At 43.1% G+C, this 24,290-nt stretch overlaps 1 pseudogene; it reads right to left on the bottom strand.

The window, feature by feature from the left end:
* The window catches only part of LOC148149574 (putative methyltransferase DDB_G0268948), a 52,661-nt pseudogene that overhangs the window by 17,415 nt on the left and 10,956 nt on the right, over positions 1–24,290 (bottom strand).

Genomic DNA, 24,290 nt, shown 5'->3' with positions numbered 1-24,290 from the left:
AGATTAGATTAGATTACTTTACAGTGTGGAAACAGGCCCTTCGGCCCAACAAGTCCACACCGACCCGCCGAAGCGCAAACCACCCATACCCCTACATTTACCCCTTACCTAACACTACGGACAATTTAGCATGGCTACAGACAATTGAGAGAGGATATTCATGGGAGTGTGTCCAGTGAAGTTATTTGGATGGAACTGAGAAATAAGAAAGAGATGATCATCTTATTGGGATTGTACTATAGACTCCCGAAGAATCAGTGGGAAATTGAGAAGTAAATTTGCAAGGAGATCTCTGATATCTGTAAGAATAATGGTGCTGTAATGGTAGGGGATTTTAACTTTCCAAACATAGACTGGGATTGCTATAGTGTAAAGGGATCAGATGGATTTGGTGTCCTCGCTCATTGCCGAGCACCAAATCCAAAATGGCCTCTCCCCTCATTGGCCTGTCTACATACTGAGTAAGGAAACCCTCCTGAACACACCTGACAAAAATGGCTCCATCCAAACCATCTGCACTTAGGAGGTTCCAATCGATATTGGGAAAGTTGAAATCACTCATAAAAACAACCCTGCTACATCTGCATTTCTCCATCTTCAATCTCCCTACTGCTACTAGGTGGTCTGTAGAAAATCCCCAATGAGGTGGCTGCACCTTTGCTGTTCCAAACTTCCACTCAAACTGACTCAGTAGACAAACCTTCCTCGACAACCTTCGTTTCTGTAGCTGTGATGCACTCTCTGATTAGCAATGCTACACCCTCTCCTCTTTTTCCACCCTTCCTGTTTGCCAGCATTTGGCCCAAATCCCTCTAAACCCTTCCTATTCGTATACCCATCCAAATGCATTTTAAATATTGTAATTGTACCAGCCTTCACCACTTCCTCTGGCAGCTCATTTCATACATGCACTACCCTTTGCCTGAAAATGTTACCCCTTAGGTCCTTTTAAAATCTCTTCCCTCTCACCCTAAACCTACACCCTCTAGTTTTGGAATCCTCTACCCTTGGAAAAAGACCTTGTCAATTCACCCTATCCATGCCCTTCATGATTTTATAAACCTCTATAAGGTCACCCCTCAGCCTCCAACGCTCCAGGGAAAATAGCCCCAGCCTGTCCAACCTTTCCCTATAACTCAAACTCTCCAGCCTTGGAAACATTCTTGTAAATCTTTCCTGCACTCTTTCAAGTTTAACATGATCTTTCCTATATAAGGGAGACCAGAATTGAGCACAGGTATTCCAAATATGGCCTAACCAACGTCCTGTACAGTTGCAACATGATATGCCAACTCCTACACTCAATGCACTGATCAATAAAGGTAGGTGTACTAAATGCCTTCTTTGGCAACAGTCCCCTGGGTCCTACCATTAAGTTTGCCTTACCAATATGCAAAACCTCGCACTCATAAATTATATTTCATTTGCCACTCCTCAGCCAATCTAATCAAGATCCCATTGTACTGAGATAACTTTCTTCATTGTCCACTACACAATTTTGATGTCATCTGCAAACTTACTAACCTCCTAAAATCACATCCAAATCATTTATATGAATGACAGAAAGTGATGGACCCAGCACACCACTGGTCACAGGTCTCCAATCCAAGAAACAAACCTCCATCACCACCCTCCGAATCCTCTCTTCAAGCCAATTTTGTATCCAAATGTCTAGCTTTCCCTGGATTCCTTGTGATCTAACCTTGCCAATCAGTCTACTATGTGGAACCTTGTTGAATGCCTTGCTAAAGTCTATTTAAAAAATGTTCATCGCTCTGCCTTCATCAATCTTGTCACTTCTTTAAAAAACTCAATCAAGTTAAGAGGCATCTGGATGGGTATATGAATAGGAAGGGTTTGGAGGGATATGGGCCGGTGCTGGCAGGTGGGACTAGATTGGGTTGGGATATCTGGACGGCATGGACGGTTGGACCGAAGGGTCTGTTTCCATGCTGTACATCTCTGTGACTCTATAACTCTGTTAGTGAGACATGATTTCCCACACATAAAGCTGTGTCGACTGTCCCTAATCAGTCCTTGCCTTTCCAAATACATGGCCTTGCCTTTCCAAGTCCCTCAGGATTCCCTCCAACAACTTACCCACCACTGATGCCAGACTCAACAGTCTATAGTTCCCTGGCTTTTCCTGACCACCTTTCTTAAATAGTGGCACCACATTAGCCAAACTCCAATCTTCTGGCACCTCACCCGAGGCTGTCAATGATCTCAGCATGGGGCCCAGCAATCACTTCCCCAGCTTCCCACAACATTCGAGGTTAGACCTGATCAGGGCCCAGGGATTTATCCACCTTTATCCATTTTAAGACCTCCAGCACCACCTCCTCTTTAAAATTGACACTTTCCAAGATATCATTGCTTATTTCTCCAAGTTCTCTGGTTTCCATATTCTTCTCCACTATATATACTGACACGACTTACTCATTTGTCCATCTCCTGTGGTTCCAAACATAGACAGCCATGTTGATCTTGAAGGAGCCCTATTCCCTCCCAAGCTACTCATTTGCCCTTAATGTATCCCAGCTGCTTATACCTACCATATGTTTCCATCTTTTTCTTGACCAGAGCCTCAATTTCTCAAGTCATCCAGCATTCCCTGCAGCTACCAGCCTTGCCCTTCACACGAGCAGGAACATACTGTCTCTGGACTCTCACTGTCTCATTTTTGAATGCCTCCCATTTTCCAACCATCCTTTTACCTCCCAATCAACTTTTGAAAGTTCTTGCCCAATACTGTCAAAATTGGCCTTCCTCCAGTTTAGAATTTTTAACTTTTAGATCCTGTCTATTCTTTTCCATCACTATTTTAAAACTAATAGAATTATGGTCACTTCCCCAAAGTGCTCCTCCACTGACATCTCAGTTACTTGCCCTGCCTTATTTCCCATGTGTTGCTCCTCCATTAGAAGATACATTCACATCTGAAAAAGAACATTTTCTTGTACACACTTAAATTCGTCTCCATCTGATCCCTTAACACTATAGCAATCCCAGTCTATGTTTGGAAAGTTAAAATCCCCTACCATTACAGCACCATTAATCTTACAGATATCAGAGATCTCCTTGCAAATTTACTTCTCAATTTCCCACTGATTATTAGGGAGTCGAGAGTACAATTCCAATAAGGTGATCATCTCTTTCTTATTTCTCAGTTCCATCCAAATAACTTCACTGGACACACTCCCAGGAATATCATCTCTCAGCACAGTTGTAATGTTACCCCAATCAAAAACGCCATTCCCCCTCCTCTCTTGCCCCCACCCAACCCTTCCTATAGCATTTGTATCTTGGAACATTAAGCTGCCAGTCCTGCCCCTCGCTAAGCCATGTTTCTGTAATTGTTATGATACCCCAGTCCCACGTTTCCAACCATGCCCTGAGGTCACCTGCCCTTACCTGTTAAACCTCTTGCATTCAAATAAATGCAGTTTAATTTATCAGTCTTATCTCGTTCTTTGCTCTTTCCTGCCTTGACTGTTTGATTTGCTCCTTCTTAACTGTACCAGCCTCAGACTTTTCTCTTTTACACGCATGAACACATGCACATTCACACACTGTTACTGGCTTATAACCTCCCATGTGGCTTTAGCAAATCTCCCTGCCAGGATATTGGTGTCCTTCCAATTCAGGTGCAATCCGTCATTCTTGTACAAGTCAGTTCTATCTCAGAAGAGATTCCAATGATCCAAAAATTCAATTCCCCGCTCTCTGCACCAGCTCCTCAGCCACACATTAATTTGCTCTATCCTCCTTTTCCTACGCCTACCTCTTATGGCACTGGGAATAATCCTGATATTACTACCCTTGAGGGCTTCCTTTTTAACCTGCTGCCTAATTTCCTCTATTCTCTCTGCAGAACCTCATCCCTTCCTCTTCCTATGTCATTGGTACCAACTTGTACAATGACCTCCTGCTGGTCACTCTCCCTTTTGAGAATATTCTGTACTCTTTGCGAGATATCCTTGATCCTGGCACCAGGGAGGCAACACACCATTCTGATGTGTCACTGTCAGCCACAGAAATGTCTGTCTGTGCCTCTGACTAGAGAGGCAATTGGAACCTGACGTACCCCTCGTTACATTAGAGCCAGTCTCTGTACCAGAAACTTGGCTGTTCATGTGACATTTTGCTGAGATTCCATCACCCCCAAAACAGCATGCTTTTGAGATGGGGATAGCCACAGGAGATTCCTGCAGTACCTGCCTCCCTCTCCTACCTTTCCTGGAGGTAACTCATCTACCTGACTGTATCTACGGTTTTTCTACCTTCCTGAAACAGCAATCCATCACACTCCCAGCTCCTCTAAATTCCTCATTGCCTCTAACTGCCACTCCAACTGATCAGATAGGATTTGCCACCAAACACACTTCTTGCATACATAATCATCAGGAACACTGAAATTCACTCTAATCTCCTATATTTGACAAGAAGAGGACATCACTCTACTAAAAGCCATGTCTGCACCTTAATCTACAGACCAAGAAAATAGCACACTCTTATTTCTCTAAAAACACTGCCTCAGGATAACTTAATACTTAAACTTTATATTTAAAAGAAATAATCAAGACAGATCTCAGTAAAAAATGTACTTTCACTTTCCTCTCTATTGCAAATTTACAAAAAACACAGATTAAGATTTATAAATCTTAAAAAAACAAGCACTTAGCTGCTGGCATTCCTGGCTGTGTGTAGTTCCAAAGATGAGGTCTCTCCAAGATCAGCTGTGAAACTTTGCTGTTTGTTTTTCTTGGACTGAACTCTGATTTGTGAAAGTTGCTTTATGAATGTGTACTTTCTTTCATTTTACTCACCTCTTCAACAATTTGGGCTAAGTCTTCAGAGCAACTGTTATAACCAAAAACATAAGGAACTCCATAGCAATACAGAGCCAGGCAACCTTTGGGTTTTAAAACCCTGTCAACCTCCTTCATGAACTTCTCCATATCAAACCAATAGGCCGTTGTTCCCACTGTTACCAGGTCAATGGAACCATCCTCGAACTGCAACTCTTCTGCCAGACCTTGTCTGTCAAGTGAATCATGAAACACAGGAATACAACAACTTTGATATCTCGGTAAATTTTTAATGGATTCCCAGGGACATCTCATTTCCCAGGCATTAAATCATGTGTGATGATGAGACAAAAGTAAACAGGAATTTGACAGGAATGGCAGAACTGAGATGGGAGAGTCCAGAGCTAGAGGATGTAAGTTTAGGGTGAGAGGTGAAAAGTTTAAAACGGACCTAAGGGGCAACTTTTTCATGCAGAGGGTATGGAATGTATGGAATGAGCTGCCAGAGAACTTGGTGGAGGCTGGTACAAACACAATATTTAAAAGGTATTGGGATAGGTATATGAATAGAAAAGGTTTAGAGGGATATGGGCCAAGTGCTGGCAAATAGGACAAGATTAGTTTAGGATATCTGGTCAGCATGATAAAGTTTGAGAACCCCAAAAGTAAGAAAAATACCATTTTACTGGCTTATCATAGTGTTTTGAAGTATTGGGAATTCAAGGGTTAAAGATCCCCTATTAGAGTATGTTCGATTGTGTACCTGTCCTTTGACAGGCTGAGATCAGGAATCATAGCAGGTGGCTGGCTACCTCCAAACTGTCAAAATGGTCTGGAGCCATACATGTGTATTTGACCCCAGTCCCAGGCAAAGAGATTTGTTTCCCTGAATAAGACTGTCAGCCTTGATTATAATTTGTGGATGCTGGTGTTGGACTGGGGTGTACAAAGTTACAAATCACACAACACCAGGTTATAGTCCAACAGGTTTAATTGGAAGCACTAGCTTTCGGAGCGCTGCTCCTTCATCAGGTGGTTCATCAGGTAAGCCTAATCACCTGATGAAGGAGCAGCACTCTGAAAGCTAGTGCTTCCAATTAAACCTGTTGGACTATAACCTGGTGTTGTGTGATTTGTAGCCTTGATTATAGATCTCATTAACTGCCTCCTGTTCCTGTTAACATACTTCCTTACCTATTAGGAGAAAGTGAGGACTGCAGATGCTGGAGATCAGAGCTGAAAATGTATTGCTGGAAAAGCGCAACAGGTCAGGCAGCATCCAAGGAGCAGGAGAATCAACGTTTTGGGCATGAGCCCTTCTTCCTGAAGAAGGGCTCATGCCCAAAACGTCAATTCTCCTGCTCCTTGAATGCTGCCTGACCTGTTGTGCTTTTCCAGCAACACATTTTCAGCTTCCTTACCTATTAACAAGGGTTTGTGAAGACCAACAATGAGAACAATACAAAAATCCTATTCTCTACCTCCTTACCGATTAACATAAGATTGTGAATAATACAATAGCAAGCTCCTGTGCACAATTCGATATTTATCACAGGAAGGTACCAATCAGTAATCATTGTAAGATTAAGAAATATCTGCTTTAACAACATGATAGTAATCAGCCATGTGATGTTAAGAACTTTGCATTAGTCACTCTCAAATAAGATGTAAAATACACTGCATGCATGTAATGTTCGGATATTCATTGATGGGTGCCACCACTAGTAAGCTACATGATTCCTTCTGGTGTCACGCAGAATCTGGCACTGGCTGTTCGAGAAATAAAGTGTCTACCTTTGAACTGAAACTCGTGTCTCCAGAGTTAAGAGTCAAGAATTCTACAGGCATGGACAAGTTGGACCAAAGGGTCTGTTTCCATGTTTTACATCTCTATAACTCTTTGACTCAAGGTGTAGGATTCAACAAATTTACAGCACAGAGAGAGGCCATTCATTCCATCGTACCTGTCTTGGCACTTTGAAAGTGCAAATGCATTAAGCTGACTCCTCTGCTTGCTCCCAATTGCCTTTTGCTTCCTGTACCAAATACATTTAAGTTCAAAACATTTTTAAGGATCTGAATTCACCATTCTTTATATTGGGGCATGATTACCTAACAACTCTATATTAAAAAAATCCCTAGTCTTTCTCGATCTCCTTCAAACCACCATCTTCTCAAGGACAATTAGGGAGGGACAATAAATGCTATTCAGCCAGCAACACCCATATCCCACAGATGAATAAATATAAAAACAAATCTTCAAATCTTCAATTGATCCACTCAAGTTGGTGACTCATGGAATAATGAAAATAACGTTTTCTCTAATTTACTGCATCTAGACCCTTTGAAATTGAAAATACTTCTCGCAGACAAATGCTTCCGTTGTCTGGTCCCTGCTGTTAATTAATGCTCCTCATCCCAGCTATCTACCCTTCCAGTGGAGTGGGAGAGCAGAGGACCCTGAGACAGGCAGTCAGCAGCACCTAGAGGAGTGGACAAGACGACAACACCGAGGCAGGTAGTCAGCATCCCTTAGAGGAGCAAATGAGGAAAAGAGTCGAGACAAATAGTCAAAGACAGAGCATTGGAAATATTTGGTGAGCAATTTTACTTTCTGCAATCTAATTTCCAATTTAAATCGTATGATTAAGGAATGGTAGGACAACTCAGCTGCCTTGAATACCCACACTGTACTATACAGGGAGTCATAGATATTCACATGGCTGAGGTAATCACATATGCAAGCAATGTCTCCAGCTGCTAAAATTTGAGCCCTGGGCTTTGGAACTTGAGGAGTGGTTGAAGTCATTGTGGTACACACACAAAGCTGAGAGCATCGTGAATAGTATGTTTAATAAAGTGGTCACAATGCAGGTTAAGACCAGGCAGGCATGGGGAGTTTGGATAACTGCGAGACATTTTAGAAAAATGAAGCAGGTCATGCAGGAGTCCAGAGTCAATCTCACTCACTGGTGGGGTTTCTGTTTTGGATAATGGAAAGGGTGATGGTTCAGAGGAGTGCTGGGGGTGGGGGAAGAAGAAGAGTAGTGGGTGATTCGATAGGGGAACAGACTGGCATTTCTGTGGCCCTGGTTGTAATTCAGGTACAGCATGTTGCCTCCTTGGTGTTAGAGTCAAGGATGTCGCACAGCAGCCACAGGACAGTCTTTCAGGGAAAAGTGAAGAGCCAGTGGTCAAGGTCCACACCATTGGCATCAAAGACACTGTAGCAAAAGGGATGAAGCTCTGAAGGTAAAATTTAGGAAGTTAGGCAGGAGACTGAAAAACAGAACCTATAATACAGTAATCTCAGGATTGCTCTCAGTATCAAATGTCAGTGAGTATAGAAATAGGAAGATTGTGATAATTAATACAAGCTTGGAAAAATGGTGCACAAGGGAGGACTTTAGATTTCTGAGCCATTAGCACTTGTCATCTGACCACATGGGTTTGTTTTGGTAAATGATCTCTTTATGAATCAGAGCTCTGCATTGCTCTAATCTTTCTTCACCACAACAATGTCCCTTTGAAGGCAGAATATCCAAAACTGATTAATGACGACTGCTGTCTTTGAAAAGAACTCGGATGGATTCCAGTCCAGATACTGAGCCCAATTTTGCTATTCCCACATGCTGGATGGTTTGAGACTTTGACAATTGTGCAGGAGAGGGGGTTGCAAGAATAATAATGTTTATTGAGCCTCAATTCCTCGCAGTATTTAATAATGTCTGATTATGGGATAGAGACTCACATCCAAGCCAATATAGGTGTCAATATAATCTGTGCTGATGGTAGCTGAAAATGATGTTAAAAATAAAATGTGTGGCCATTGGATTTCAGATTAGGCAAGTCAGCTAGTCTGGACTTAAAACAGACAGCTCAGAATATATTCTGAATGGCAATATCGAAGCTTCAGAGAAGTTCCAGATATCTCAAGATTAATTCAAGAATAGCAGGGAAATGAGAGAGAGTAGAGCTGGGGGTGAATTGTTTGAAGGTTTGTAAAATGAAGGGATTTGTGTGTGTGTTTGTGATCCAATTATGCCTGTGACTGTCAACAGATGAACACTGTGTTACATAAACCCGGTCCAGGGTAAACTCCTGGATTCGTTTTGATTGTTTCAGGGGATCAGAGAGGTATTTCCTGATTTCCACTCATTTGATCTAAGTCTGTGTGGGTTTGTGCATCTCCCAGGAGATCATGTGGTTTCAGAAGCAGTGGGGAATGTACATAATATGATAAATAAGGCATCATTGGCAGGCTAAATTGAGCATTGAGCCTTTTCCAGTCCATCATTGTGAACAATCTATGGGTGGCCATACTGATAAATTATACAAGAATATTATTGAAACTGTAATCAAATAAACTCAGTATGAAGAACAGTACTTGATTGCTGATAAGGCATCACTCTCGTTACTTTAAGTCAATGACTCATAATCACATCCAAATCCTTTTTCACTTTTGCTAATGAAATCTTGTATCTGCACCAAGATTAATATTTCCCATTATTGTCCATTTAGTTATATGAAAGTCCATTGAGAATTGCCATCATCATAATTTTTATTGGCATCAATCTTTTTGAATGTGATCAAACTTCCTAAAGTAAAATTACTCTCGACAAGGTGAGCAAAGCTGAACCTCTAAGCTTTGCAATCTTAGTAAAATCCTAAGTTGATGATGGTTACCTGTAAGAGACATTATCAGGGCCATCCATCCTCTTCGCCTCTTTAATCTGAGCTTCACTCACATCAATGCCAACCACTTGTTCAAAGTGAGAAGCCAATCCTCTAGTGCTCTGACCAGAACCACATCCAAAATCCACTGCGAGAGTGAATGGCTTCCCTTTCTGAAAAGAGAACTGCATGTTTAGTTAAACACACACCATTTCATCCCTCAGAAATATCTGCTATCAGTAAGTCTATGTCCAACTATTTCCTATTGCATAGGATACAACTGTATATTCAAGCTTATTGGTGGGTCAACATTTGGAATGGGAGCACTGAAGTCAACAGCTCTGGTTGGATATTTTGGAGACTTGCTTTCAAAGACTCCATCCCTTCACTCCCACCATGACCAACCTGGAAACAAGCAGACTCTGTTACTCAATTGAATGATTCTTGACCTATCGTCAAACAACATTTCTGTTTCCTGAGTTTCCATAACAAGAAATTGCAATTTGCGAAAATGCTATTTTGAAATGTCAACTTTTTCATGCCCCCTGATTTCATTTTCCTCTTGTATTCTGTTCACAGCTGAGGTTGTGAAAGTTTAGACTTGATTTGGGTTTCACACCCTAAAGTGAGCCCTTTGATTCCACAGGATTCTGATTTCCAGGAGGAGGAGTTAGGCCTAGTGTCTAGGTTTTGCCAAGCCTCCAGGATTGTTCTGTATTCTTTTCATGAAATGCAGATGTTGCTGGAAAGGCAACCATTTATTACCCATCGCAGATAGTCTTCAAGTATTATTCAGGGCCATTTCAGACGGCAGATCAGCGTCAACTCAATTGTTGTTCGCAAATCACTTCTTGTCACATTCACTTACCTGGTTTGTAACTTGCAGGTACACATCCAGGTTACTTTTAAAGGAGTTGTGAATTTCTGCCTTAACCACTAATCTGACCAGTGAATTTCTGACTCTACCACCGTCTGGGTGAAAATGTTTTCTTTTTATGCCCCTCTGATCCCTCTCCCAATCACTTTAAAGCCTCTCATGATTGATCTCTCTGCTCAGGGTCTCTGTCCACAGTATCCAAAGCCTTCATTATTTATACTCTTCAATTAAGTTCTCCTTCAGCTTTCTCTAAGGATAAAAACCTAAGCTTATTCAATCTTTCTTCATACCTGAAATTTACAAGCCATGGTAACATTCTTGTCCTTCCTGTAATGTGGCGACCAGAACTGTACTCAAAATTCCATTTGTGACCTGACTAGTATCTTCCACAATTCCAGAATTACATTCCTGCTTCTGTGTTTAATACCTCGTCAAATGAAGCAAAGCTTCCCACATGCTTTCTTTACCACCTTATCTATCTGTTCTATCACCTTCAGGGACCTCTGGACATGCCTTTCAAGGTCTCTCCCTTCCTCTATCACTCTGAATGCCCTCTTGTTTATTTCCTTGCTTGGCTTCCCACCCCCAAATGAATAACCTCGCAGGTCTCTGGAGTGAATTCAATTTGCTCCTTTTCTGCCCACAGAACCAAACTGTTGATGTCAACTTGCAGTGAACAGCATCCTCTTCACTATCATCGATAGCCATGAGGGGCCAGAAGACTTGTGTGTGGCTAATTTTTTCTCACTATTTAAGAAAGATGGTAAGGAAAAGCCAGGGAACTATAGACTGAATTACAGCGTGACATCAGTGATGGGTAAGTTGTTGGAGGGGATTGTGAGGGATAGGATTTACACGCATTTGGAAAGGCAAGGACTGATCAGGGCAGGGGTGGGCAATTAATTCTTCCAAGGGGCCACATGAGAAACCTGAGTTGTGTTGGAGGGCCGAACCAACAATAAGTTGAACATAATTCTGCTCAGTATTAATTTTCTCCCATTGTAAAAAGTACCAAATTATATAGTTTTGCACTGAAACTTACAATCAAAAGAATAAGGATATTCTGTTACAATAAAGATATGAAATTGTGGAGTAGGTCAAATATAGAAGGAACAAACAGTAAAAACAATAATTTCAGTATTTCATTTTATTTTTAACATGTTAATCTCACAAACCAATAATGAAAAGTTGTTTCATTATTGTTCAGTATTACAAACAACAAACTCTATACAAAAAGCAATAAGTGCTTTTGCTGTTTTTCAGTTGATTTTACTTGTTTAGTGAGAAAAACCCAGTCTGTTTTGGGCTTGAACAAGTGCACTGAAATCTGGTTGAATGTCTGAGGTGGATATGCGAAGGACAGCTGAGAGGTGATCATCAGTGATAGAGGATCTGTATTTGGATTTGTTGAACTTCATCACTGAGAATGTCTGTTCGCATACATAGGTAGATCCGAAGAGGACTAGAATCTTCTGAGCATGTCTCCTCATGTGTGGAAAGTTCTCCTCTTTGAGGGAAGAGTGAAAATCAAGCAGTGAGACTGACCTAAAGCACTCTGCCAGAAGTGTGTCAGACTGCAGGTCAATGAGTTCAAGCTGAACATCACTCGGTGCATTCTCCACATTGCATGTAAATGGGGAAAAAATCATGTGCATTTCATTCTCAACTGTTTTAAAGTCTTGAAATCGCCTTGAAAATTCACCATGCAGGGCCTCTAACATAGATGAGTACCTGTGGAGGTGATCAGCTGAAGGTGCAGCTTCCTTCAGTGTTGGCAAGTGGGTGAGAGTGTTGTCCTCCATTTGGCTTGAGAGAAGCTGCAACTTTCTCATAAAAGCCTTCACCAAGTTGTACATTTCATGCACAAAAAGCCCCTTGCACTGCAGTTTTACATTTAGTTCATTCATAAGTCACATCAACAGCAAAACCAAGGTCTGCAATCCAGTCTGCACCTGAAAGCTGTGGAATGCCATTCTCTTTCTTCACACAGAAATCTTGAATCTCTTCTCTCAGTCCCATACACTTTTCAGCATTTTGCCCAGGCTGAGCCACCTGACAGCTGTGTGGTAGCCTAAGTCACGATGTTCAGTCTCATTTTCCTCCAAAAGTGCAACAAACTGCCTGTGATTCAAAACTCTTGCCCTGATGAGGTTAACTATTTTAGTTACAACATCAACCACATGGTTAATTTTTAACACTGACTTACACAACACTTCCTGATGTATAATACAATGCAAAAATACCAATTTCTGTTCAGAGTCAATTTCTGTCACTTTATCCTGCATTCTCTTTAAGAGTCCAACATTTTTTCCCATTAGATTTAGACAACCATCCATTGTCACACCCGCCAGCTTGTCCCGTTTTAGTCCCAACGTGTCCAAACATGCATTTACCTCCGTGAACAAATCATTACCAGTTGTTGTTCCTTTCATTGACTGCATGGCTGCCAGCACGTCCATGATTTTAAAGTCCGTAGATATCCCAAATACGAAGATGAGTAGCTGGGCTGTGTCACGTATGTCGCAGCTCTCATCCAAAGCCAAGGAAAAAAAGTCAAAGTTGACCGCTCTGTGCTGCAGCTGAAGCTCCAGATTTCTCGCGATGTCCCCAATCCTTCTCGTTACAGTGCATCAGGAGAGGGGCACATTCTCAAATGCCTCCTTTTTCTCCGGGCATATTAGTTCTGCAGAGTCCAACAAGCACTCCTTAATAAACTCTCCATCAGAAAACAGTTTACTGTTTCGGGCAATTTTGTGGGACATGACATAACTTGTCTTGGCGTGAGCTGACAAATTGAGGGCTAGCCAGCAAGCATCACTTTTAGCTGCACATACATGCACATGTGTGTCCATATGTAAATAAAAAAAGCATCCTTTTCAAAACAAAAGCAACACAGTTGTATTGCGTGCATGGCGTAAATACGTTTCATTTATGTTCTAATTAAAGATTGACCTCATGCGGGCTGGACAGGAACAACCGCGGGCCGTAAAATGCCCAGGTCTGGATTAGGGGTAGGCAACATGGCTTTATGCATGAGAGATCATGTCTCACTAACTAGACTGAGTTTTTTAAAGAAGTGGCAATACAGTTTGATGAAGGCAAATGGAGGACCTTGTCTATATTGACTTCAGTAAGATGTTCAATAGCTGGTTAGTAGACTGATTAGCAAGGTTAGATCATATGGAATCCAGGGAGAATTAGCCATTTGGATACAAAATTAGCTTGAAGGTTGGAGATAGAGGGCAATGGGAGAGGGTTGTTTTTCAGATGAGAAACCTGTGACCAGCAGTGTGTCATCAGGAACAGTGCTGGGTCCGCTGCTTTTTGTCATTTATATGAATGATTTGGATTTGAATATTGGAGGAGTGGTTACTATGTTTGCGGATGACACCAAAATTGGTGGTGTAGTGAACAGTGAAATAGGTTATGTCAGAGTACAATGGGCCTTTGATCAGATGGGCTGAGGAGTTGCAGGTGAAGTTTAATTTAGATAAATGTGAGGTGCTGCATTTTGGAAAGGCAAGTCAGGTCAGGACTTATAAACTTAATGGTAAGGTCCTGAGGAGTGTTGCCAAAAAAGAGACCTTGGGTTGCAAGTTCATTAGTTCCTTGAAGGTGGAGTGGCAGGGTAGTGAAGAAGGTGTCTGGTACACTTGCCTGGTCAATGCTTTGTGTATAGGAGTTAGCAGGTCACGTGGTGGCTATACAGTACATTGGTGAGGCCAATATTGGAATACTATGTGCAATTCTAGACTCCCTGCTTTACGAAAGATGTTGTGAAACTTGACAGGGTGCACAAAATATTTACAAGGATGTTGGAGGGAAAGGTTGAACAGGCTGGGGCTATTTTGCCTGGAGCGTCGGAGGCTGAGGGGTGACCTTATAGAGGTTTATAAAATCATGAGGGGCATGGATAGGGTAAATAACCAATGTCTTTTTCCCAGGGTAGGCAAGTCCAAAACTAGAGGGCATAGGTTTAGGGTGAGAGGGGAAAGATTTAAAAGTGACCAGAGGGACAACTTTTTCACACAAAGGGTGGTGCATGTATGGAATGAGCTACTAGAGGAAGTGGTGGAGGCTGATACAATTACAACATCTAAAAGGCATCTGAATGGGTATATGAATAGGAAATGTTTACAGGGATTTGGGCCAAATGCTGGCAAATGGGACTTGATTAATTTAGGATATCTGGTTGGCGTGGACGGGTCAGACCAAAGGGTCTGTTTCAATGCTGAAATACGCAATGACTTTCTAACTAAATTGAGACTGTGGTGCTGGAAAAGCACAGCAGGTCAGGCAGCATCTGAGAAGCAGGAAAATCGGCGTTTCGGGCCAGAGCCAAATTCCTGATGAAGGGCCCATACCTAAAACGTCGATTCTCCTGCCCCTCAGATGCTGGCTGACCTGCTGTGCTTTTCCAGCACCACACTCTCAAAGTTTGTGTGAAGATTTGTAGCTCGGGTGCTCGTTGTTGTGGTTCTGTTCGCCGAGCTGGAAGTTTTTGTTGCAAACGTTTCGTCCCCTGGCTAGGTGACATCATCAGTGCTTGGGAGCCTCCTGCGAAGCGCTTCTTTGATGTTTCCTCCGGTGTTTATAGTGGTCTGTCCCTGCCGCTTCCGGTTGTCAGTTTCAGCTGTCCGCTGTAGTGGTTGATATATTGGGTCCAGGTCGATGTGTTTGTTGATGGAGTTTGTGGATGAATGCCATGCCTCTAGGAATTCCCTGGCTGTTCTCTGTCTGGCTTGTCCTATGATAGTAGTGTTGTCCCAGTCGAATTCATGTTGCTTGTTGTCTGTGTGTGTGGTACTAAGGATAGCTGGTCGTGTCGTTTCATGGCTAGTTGATGTTCATGTATGCGGATTGTTAGCTGTCTTCCTGCTTGTCCTATATAGTGTTTAGTGCAGTCCTTGCATGGTATTTTGTACACTACATTCGTCTTGCTCATGTTGGGTATCGGGTCCTTCGTTCTGGTGAGTTGTTGTCTGAGCGTGGCTGTTGGTTTGTGTGCCGTTATGAGTCCTAGGGGTCGCAGTAGTCTGGCTGTCAGTTCTGAGTTTAGAAATCCCACACAAATGTGTAGGGATGTTGCTTCACGAGTCTGTCAGATGAATTGTACCAACAGTCTGCTATCGCATATATTTTTATTTACAGTGTAACCAATAAAGTCTATCTTTTCAAATAATTTTAACATGAAATTTGTCATTATCCGTCAAGTGGCTGAGTGGTTAGCACTGTTGAATCACAGTGCCAGAGACCCGGGTTCAATTCCCGCCTCAGGCGACTGACTCTGTGGAGTTTGCACATTCTCCCCGTGTCTGTGTGGCTTTCCTCCAGGTGCTCCGGTTTCCTCCCACAGTCCAAAGATGTGCAGGTCAGGTGAATTGGCCAGGCTAAATTGCCCGTAGTGTTAGGTAAGGGGTAAATGTAGGGGTATGGGTGGGTTGCGCTTCGGCGGGTCGGTGTGGACTTGTTGGGCCGAAGGGCCTGTTTCCACACTGTAATCTAATCTAATCTAATCTAAACATGGGACCCAAGTGCCAGCACTGAAGAGAGAGGCAGTGGCATAGGTTAATGTCACTGGATTAGTAATCCAGCTCCTGATGAAGGGCTTTTGCCTGAAATGTTGATTTTCCTGCTTCTCGGATGCTGCCTGATCTGCTGTGCTTTTCCAGCAACACACTCTTGACTAATCTCCAGCATCTGCAGTGCTCACTTACGCCTAGTAATCCAGAACCCTAGGCCAGTGCTCTGGGGACAGGGACTCTAATCCCACCATGCAGTGTGGCAAAATTTGAATTCAATCAAAAAAAAAAGCTAGCATAAATGACAACACTATCTAATTTTTTGTTTAAAAAACCCTCTGGTTCAGTAATGTCCTTTAGGGATAGGAATCTGCCATCCTTTCTTGGTCTGATCTACATGTGACTCCAGACCCACAGCAATATGGTGGACTCGTAATTCGAGACTTTGGGCTAACCAATAAATGCTGGTCTGGTTTGGGATACCTACATCCCATAAACAAATGGGGCAGACAAAAGGTTCATATTAACTGTGCTCATGTGGACATTGACACAGGAGGTGTCCCCATTATAGTATCTGTGTCCTCAGTGGGCAGGAGATATGCAAAAGGAGCAAGATTTGGTTGAATACACCAAAATATGTCATCAATTACACTAATCAGTTCAAATCTCACATGAAAACATAGCCTGGGCACTATTGAAAATAAAAAGAAATGGCTAGGATCCACCAAAGCTTGGCATCGGAGATTCCTCAACGCTACGTAGTGTTAAACTGAGAAATGATTTAAATGATTGAAAAAGGTTCAGTTGCTATTTCAGTGATGATCAGATTGAACCTGCTGAGGGGAAACCCAAAGCTCACTGACAAAAGTAAACTTTGTAGCATTTAATTCAACATTAAGAAAGTGATGAGGCATTTGTCACAGTACAACGACTCCTGCCCTGTGCCTAATGGACTGACCAGCCAGGGCACTGGCAGGACAATGCAGGTGATCTCTAAGCCTTCACAGTACAAGACCACGATGGTTGAGAATGTGAAGAATAGACTGTTTGGATTTCTCCATCTTCACCATACATAAAGATCAATTTTCACCATGACTCCCCCATTTCCTGCCTTTCGTTCTGATCGATGGCCAAAGTGAGATGCTAATTAGTTGCTGCCCAGACTATTTTGTAGGAGGAGCAAGGATAGAGAAAACAGCTAAGGAAGGGGTGGAATACACACTTGACAACAGGTTGCCAACACATGGTACTCTAACCAGTGAACGGAGGCAGTCTCCGTATTAATTCAGCACCTTCACATGTTACCTTGGCAACAGCCACAGTTAAGCTGTAGCGAGAGAAAAAAAAACAAAAGTCACAGCTCCACATCAACAAGTCATTCACTGGCAATTCAGCAAGATGAAGCCAGCAGCTGTGATAACCTCCATCAACCCCGAAGTAACAGCAGGGCAATGGGAGGAGTAGGTTTCAGTGGCCAAATCAGTTCTGGTTTATCACAGACGTGCAGGAAGAGCTGCACTCAGAAACGATACACTCGTGAAACCAGACCTTCTGGATCATTTCACACAAGCCTTACTGCACAGTGCAACATTTTGTTTACAGTGTAGAGACCTGGGAGGAACATCACTGATTTAACAAGTTCCATTTGATTCATCAACTGAAACATGTGCACTGACGAAGCAAGTCTTTTGTGGAATAGGCTTTTCTCCTCTCACTCTTTGCTCTTGTATTCTTCCGAGCATCACAGCTTCTTGGAATGGTTTGTCGGCAAAACTCCCAATTTAATTCAGCCTAATCCAAGATAAATCCACATGTCCTTTTGGTATTCAAAGTTCTCCATCAGCAATAACCTTATCCCAAACACTAACATCAAAAGCAGGACTTCTAAAAATATTAAATGATATGGAGGAGCCGGTGTTGGACTGGGGTGGACAAAGTTAAAAATCACAGAGCACCAGGTTATAGATAACTACCCAATAAAGGAGCAGTGCTCCAAAAGCTGCTGCTTCCAAAATAAACCTGTTGAACTATAACCTGGCGTTGTGTGATTTTTAAACAATATTAATGGCAAGTCATATCGAGGACTGGTGGAAACAAACAAGAGGGCAAAAACAATGACTGCAGATGCTGGAAACCAGAGTCTAGATTCGAGTGGTACAGGAAAAACATAGCAGTTCAGGCAGCATCCGAGGAGCAGTAAAATTGATGTTTCGGGCAAAAGCCCTTCATCAGGAATACAGGCAGAGAGCCTGAAGGGTGGAGAGATAAATGAGAGGAGGGTGGGGGTGGGGAGAAAGTAGCATAGAGTACAATAGGTGAGTGGGGGAGGGGATGAAGGTGATAGGTCGGGGGGGTGGAGGGTGGAGTGGATAGGTGGAAAGGAAGATAGGCAGGCAGGACAAGTCATGGGGACAGTGCTGAGCTGGAAGTTTGGAACTGGGGTGAGGTAGGGGAAGGGGAAATGAGGAAACTGTTGAAGTCCACATTGATGCCCTGGGGTTGAAGCATTCCAAGGCAGAAGATGAGGTGTTCTTCCTCCAGGCGTCTGGTGGTGAGGGAGTGGCGGTGAAGGAGGCCCAGGACCTCCATATCCTCGGCAGAGTGGGGGGGGGGAGTTGAAATGTTGGACCACAGGGTAGCCATGGGCACCCGTATGGGCCCCAGCTATGCCTGTCTCTTTGTTGGCTATGTAGAACAGTCAATCTTCTGTAATTACACCGGCACCACTCCCCACCTCTTCCTCCGCTACAATTGATTACTTCATTGGCGCCACTTCATGCTCCCGCGAGGAAGTTGAGCAATTCATCAACTTCACCAACACATTCCACCCTGACCTTAAATTTACCTGGACCATCTCTGATACCTCCCTCCCTTTCCTGGACCTCTCCATCTCCATTAATGACGACCGACTTGACACCGACATTTTTTACAAACCCACCGACTCCCACAGCTACCTGGGTTACACCTCTTCCCACCCTACCTCCTGCAAAAATGCCATCCCGTATTCCCAATTCCTCCGCCTCTGCCGTATGCTCCCAGGAGGACCAATTCCATACAGAAAATACCAGATGGCCTCCTTCTTTAGAGACCGCAATTTCCCTTCCCACGTGGTTAAAGATGCCCTCCAACGCATCTTGTCCACATCCTGCACTTCCGCCCTCAGACCATACCCCTCCAACCGTGACAAGGACAGAACGCCCTGGTGCTCACCTTCCACCCTACCAACCTTCACATAAACCAAATCATCCGCCGACATTTCCGCCACCTCCAAACAGACCCCACCACCGGGGATATATTTCCCTCCCCACCCCTTTCCGCCTTCCGCAAAAACCGTTCCCTCCGTGACTATCTGGTCAGGTCCACAACCCCCAACAACCCAACTCCCATCCTGGCACCTTCCCCTGCCACTGCAGGAATTGCAAAACCTGCGCCCACACCTCCTCCCTCACCTCTATCCAAGGCCCTAAAGGAGCCTTCCACATCCATCAAAGTTTTACTTGCACATCCATCAATATCATTTATTGTATCCGTTGCTCCCCATGCGGTCTCCTCTACATTGGGAAGACTGCACGCCTCCTAGCAGAGCACTTTAGGGAACATCTCTGGGACACCCGCACCAATCAACCACACCGCCCTGTGGCCCAACATTTCAACTCCCCCTCCCACTCTGCCGAGGACATGGAGGTCCTGGGCCTCCTTCACCGCCGCTCCCTCACCACCAGACGCCTGGAGGATAAACGCCTCATCTTCCGCCTCGGAACACTTCAACCCCAGGGCATCAATGTGGACTTCAACAGTTTCCTCATTTCCCCTTGCCCCACCTCACCCCAGTTCCAAACTACCAGCTCAGCACTGTCCCCATGACTTGTCCTACCTGCCTATCTTCTTTTCCACCTATCCACTCCACCCTCCCCTCTGACCTATCACCTTCATCCCCTCCCCCACTCACCTATTGTATTCTATGTTACTTTCTCCCCACCTCCACCCTCCTCTAGCTTATCTCTCCACCCTTCAGGCTCTCTGCCTGTATTCCTGATGAAGGGCTTTTGCCCGAAACGTCGATTTTACTGCTCCTCGGATGCTGCCTGAACTGTTGTGCTCTTCTAGCACCACAGGAAACAACCAAGAGCAAACGCCAGCTAGAAAATAACTTGTAAAAGGGTGTAATTTGGTTTAAAACTCTACCTATGAAAAATGATAAGTTCACGTAATAGGTTGAAAATGTCAGTGGCCTTCATCGTTTGATGCCTGTTTTATTTTATTTTCTATAGAAACATTATAGCACCGATGAGGCTATTTGGCCAATAACATTTTCTAAAATCAATCTTTGAATATGCAGTACAGAGAGTCATAAAGATGTACAGCATAGAAACAGACCTTTCCGTCCAATTCGACCAGGTCAACCTATATCCTAAATTAATCTTGTCCTATTTGCCAGCCTCTGGCCCATATCATTCTAAATCCTTCCTATTCATATACCCATCCAGATATATTAACATCATTTAAAAGGTATCAGCCTCCAACACCTCTTCTGGCAGCTTATTCCATACATGCACCACCCTGTGCATGAAAAAGTTGCCGTTTAGCTCCCTTTAAATCTTTCCTCACTCATCCTAAACCTATGTCCTCTAGTTTTGGATTCCCTTACACTGAGGAAAAGACCTGGACAATTTACCATATCCATGCTCCCTCATGATTTTATAAACTTCTAAGGTCACCCATCAGCCTCTGATGATCCAGCCTCTTCAGCCCCTCCCTCGAGCTCAAACCCTCCAACCTTGGCAATATCATTGCAAATCTTTCCTGAACCCTTTCAAGTTTCAGAACATCTTTACTATCACAGGGAAACCAGAATTGAATGCAGTATTCAGTACATGCTGCAATGTGCAGGAACCACGACACAGGACAAAGGAGTGAAGAGGAGAGAAAAGGAGAGACAGCTATTCTGTGTATCAAGATTGATAATGAGACTTTGGAAGCTGTAGGAAGGATGATAGAGGTGTGGAAAGGATGCATACGTCAATAAAAATACTGAACAAGAACTTTGGGTGTAAAAAAAGGGTGGGGGAAGCAAGGATTAGGTTTGTCATTTGTGAGAGAATGCTACAACTGTTTGGAGTTGGGAACTGTTGAATGGTCCTGGCATATGGGACAATAGGGAGCATATTGCCTACTAGAACCATGATCATCCCAAGATTGGGTACAGCGTAGGTAAAGGGTGTTATTGAGGAAACAGTATATCCAAATGCACTGAATGGTTTGTAGGGTCTAGAACAATTGCAAGGGCTGGAATCTCAACAATGAATATGCATACAGAGATTCTTCATATCCTTTTCCCTTATAAGGGAACATTCCTTACAAAAAGGACACCTGTTTCAGAGTCATAGACAAGAACACAACAATAGGACAGATTCCAACAGGCAGGGTACAGGATACACCACAAAAGTAACTCGCACTAAAGAGTCCCTAGGCATTGAAGTGGTGAAAGCTCACCATAAAAGGAACAAGAGAAATTCATTACAGCAGAAAGGCTCAAATTTCATAGGCTGGCATTGGGGAGAACAGCATTACAGATTTTGGAAACACCACCAGGAACTGAAAGATGTAGAGTCAGAGTTAGACATGGGAAAAAAAAAATGACCAGTTAAGTAAAACAAATTAAGCTTCAAAAGACAACATCATCCAAAAGTAAGTATTTACAAGTAAATGCAAAACACATACACTAACTTGTCAATTATAGATAGATAACATTCATGTACAAAAGCACTGAATCTTATGAAATGCACAAGTGAAAATTAGTTTAGGAATGCCAACAGCAACACTGGATTTGTAGGTCGACACCAAGTACTGAACCTCAGCTCGAGTATAATCAAACTATTCTCCTTAGGTTCTCCAGTTACATTACAGGTGCAGGTCTGGAAACAGTCCAATGAGAATCACAGTACTAGCCCCAGACATCTTTTGCAATTATGTGCCAGTCTGTGAGAAAACAATGAAAACCTGACAAGAAAGGAAGATCCATTGTGACCAGCTCTTAAGTTCAACATCACAATCCTCAAAGTAACCTACTACCAGTAATTACCTCAATTCCCAACAGCAGTGTAATATGGCTGATAGCAAATTGGTGTCACCATTATAGATTAATTAATACATCAGAGATATTTGAGAGTAGAGGGATACTGCTACCAAATTTCTTTCATTGACTGGATCTACGGGCCTTTTTGGTTTACAGTGGTAGAGGAACAATCACAAGTGAGTGATAAGAGGAGGTTCTTGTCTTAACAAGTTACAGTGGTTGGATGTTGTTACTAAGAAAATGAGGACACCTGTCCATATTAGTGCTTAAGATATACTGCCTTATACCCATCCAAGCCAGTTTGATTGGATACCAAATTGGATGAAGCTTAATGCAATCTCAAATGTTAGCTTTTTCATAACCATTAGCTTATACAAATATTTTAATGTCCATACTTCTAGGATTTCACATGTAAACACAATTAGATTACTTACAGTGTGGAAACAGGCCCTTCGGCCCAACAAGTCCACACTGACCTGCCAAAGCACAACCCACCCAGACCCATTCCCCTACGTTTACCCCTTCACCTAACACTACGGGCAATTTAGCATGGCCAATTCACTTAACCTGCACATTTTTGGACTGTGGGAGGAAACTGGAGCACCCGGAGGAAACCCACGCAGACATGGGGAGAATGTGCAAACTCCACACAGTCAGTCGCCTGTGTGGAATTGAACCCGGATCTCTGGCGCTGTGAGGCAGTTGATTCTGGACTGAAATGGGAAAAAAAAGGGCTGTTTAAAACCAAAGGAATTGGTATACATATAAAAGCATGCCACTGGAAGTCCTTGTGTAGTGCCTACACTGTTGCTTTGTTCCCGCAGTGGAGGGAGCTGGTTGTAGCTGTCTTGGTGTTTTGGTGTATACTCACAGTGCAATTGAGCTGGAAATAAGTAGCTGGTAGCTACCAGGCATGGAGGTAAAAATAATCAGTCTGCTGACAACTCTTCCTGACTCCTGGATAGCTAAATAGCTTGTAGGAGCAGTGAACGAGACAGTGAAAAACCTTTGGAATGTCAGAAAGGCTGGTGGCCTCTCTGCAGTAAAAATACTTGAAGCCTGAAGAAAGCCAGCTATTTTCTCCCGTCGGCTGCCGTACCTGTTACTTTTAAACAATAAGAAAGATTTTGTAGTTAGTGTACTAATTGTGAAGGGAAAGAACCTGGAGATGAGGAAAAAGTATAGAAAGTCTTAGAGAGCAAAAGGAACATCCCGATGGACCCTGTGCACTGGTGGTATTGAGCTGCATTTCCCATTTTTTTCCCCGACATCCATAAGGTCAACATTTTTTTTTGTTTGTCTACACTTGTATGTTTGAATAGGGGTCATCATAAGACAGCCCATTTGTGTTAGATACTGGTCTGATAAACCTTTTGTCAACTGCCTCCAGCACATTTCACATTGGTTAAGAGACTTTTAATCTTCACTTGTTCAGACTAGCTATCATTTTAGTTGTAGGATCCAGGGGTTAAACGGCTGTCACGTCTGAGTTAAGCAGACACCCAATCAGGTGCTACAGTCAGTGGGTGATATGAAGGATTCAAGCATTGGTGAAGGAAGATTTTATTGAACAACAGAAAAGGCAAAGGCAAGTTAAAACAAAAAGCAGCATTTGTTTTTAGCAGTAACCAGGGACCATCTGCCTTTGCAGCAGCTAAAAAGAATAAAACTGATTGATGTATTCACTCAACTCAAACAGCTTGGAAGCAGGTATCAATAAAGTTCTGTGTGGCTTCTTGTACTTAATAATCCTTCAGTTGTATATAGTCTATTGTCATGTTCCTCCTGCTCAGTGCCCTCATCTTCTTTCTGAGTAGATTGTTCTTCCGGCTCCTCAGTATTCAGGACATTTCATGCATAGATAGTTTGGTGATGATGGCCTGGGACATCCTTAGTTTCTGGCTGTACAGACTCTTTGATAGCTGTAATGGTAGTGAGGCAGATGCCTCTGGGCACTGGTCATTCTCCCCTGACTCTCTGGTGGTTGTCTCTCTGGACGTAGTGATGTAGCTGCCAGTGATTCCTCTTCTTTCAGTATTTGGTGATGACGTTGTAATCAATATCTTCTTCGATGCTAAAAATCACACAACACCAGGTTATAGTCCAACAGGTTCAATTGGAAGCACTAGCTTTCAGAGCGCCGCTCCTTCATCAGGTGGTCGTGTCTTCAGTGCTGTCTTTTCATAGACAGCAACCACAAGAAATCTTTGGAGCTCTGGTTCCACCTCAGATGAGTGAACAGATAATCTGTGGGAAATGTTGGAAAACAAACAACACACCAGTCGCAGTATTCCCAATCCCTCTCAATCACAATGACATGTTACATGTTG

This window comes from Chiloscyllium plagiosum, unplaced genomic scaffold, assembly GCF_037043375.1.
Source record: "Chiloscyllium plagiosum isolate Xiang-an unplaced genomic scaffold, Cpla_swu_hap1 HiC_scaffold_7, whole genome shotgun sequence".
Lineage (NCBI taxonomy): Eukaryota > Metazoa > Chordata > Chondrichthyes > Orectolobiformes > Hemiscylliidae > Chiloscyllium > Chiloscyllium plagiosum.
The sequence above is the reverse complement of the archived record's forward strand: the minus strand, read 5'-3'. Positions and strand labels throughout refer to the sequence as shown.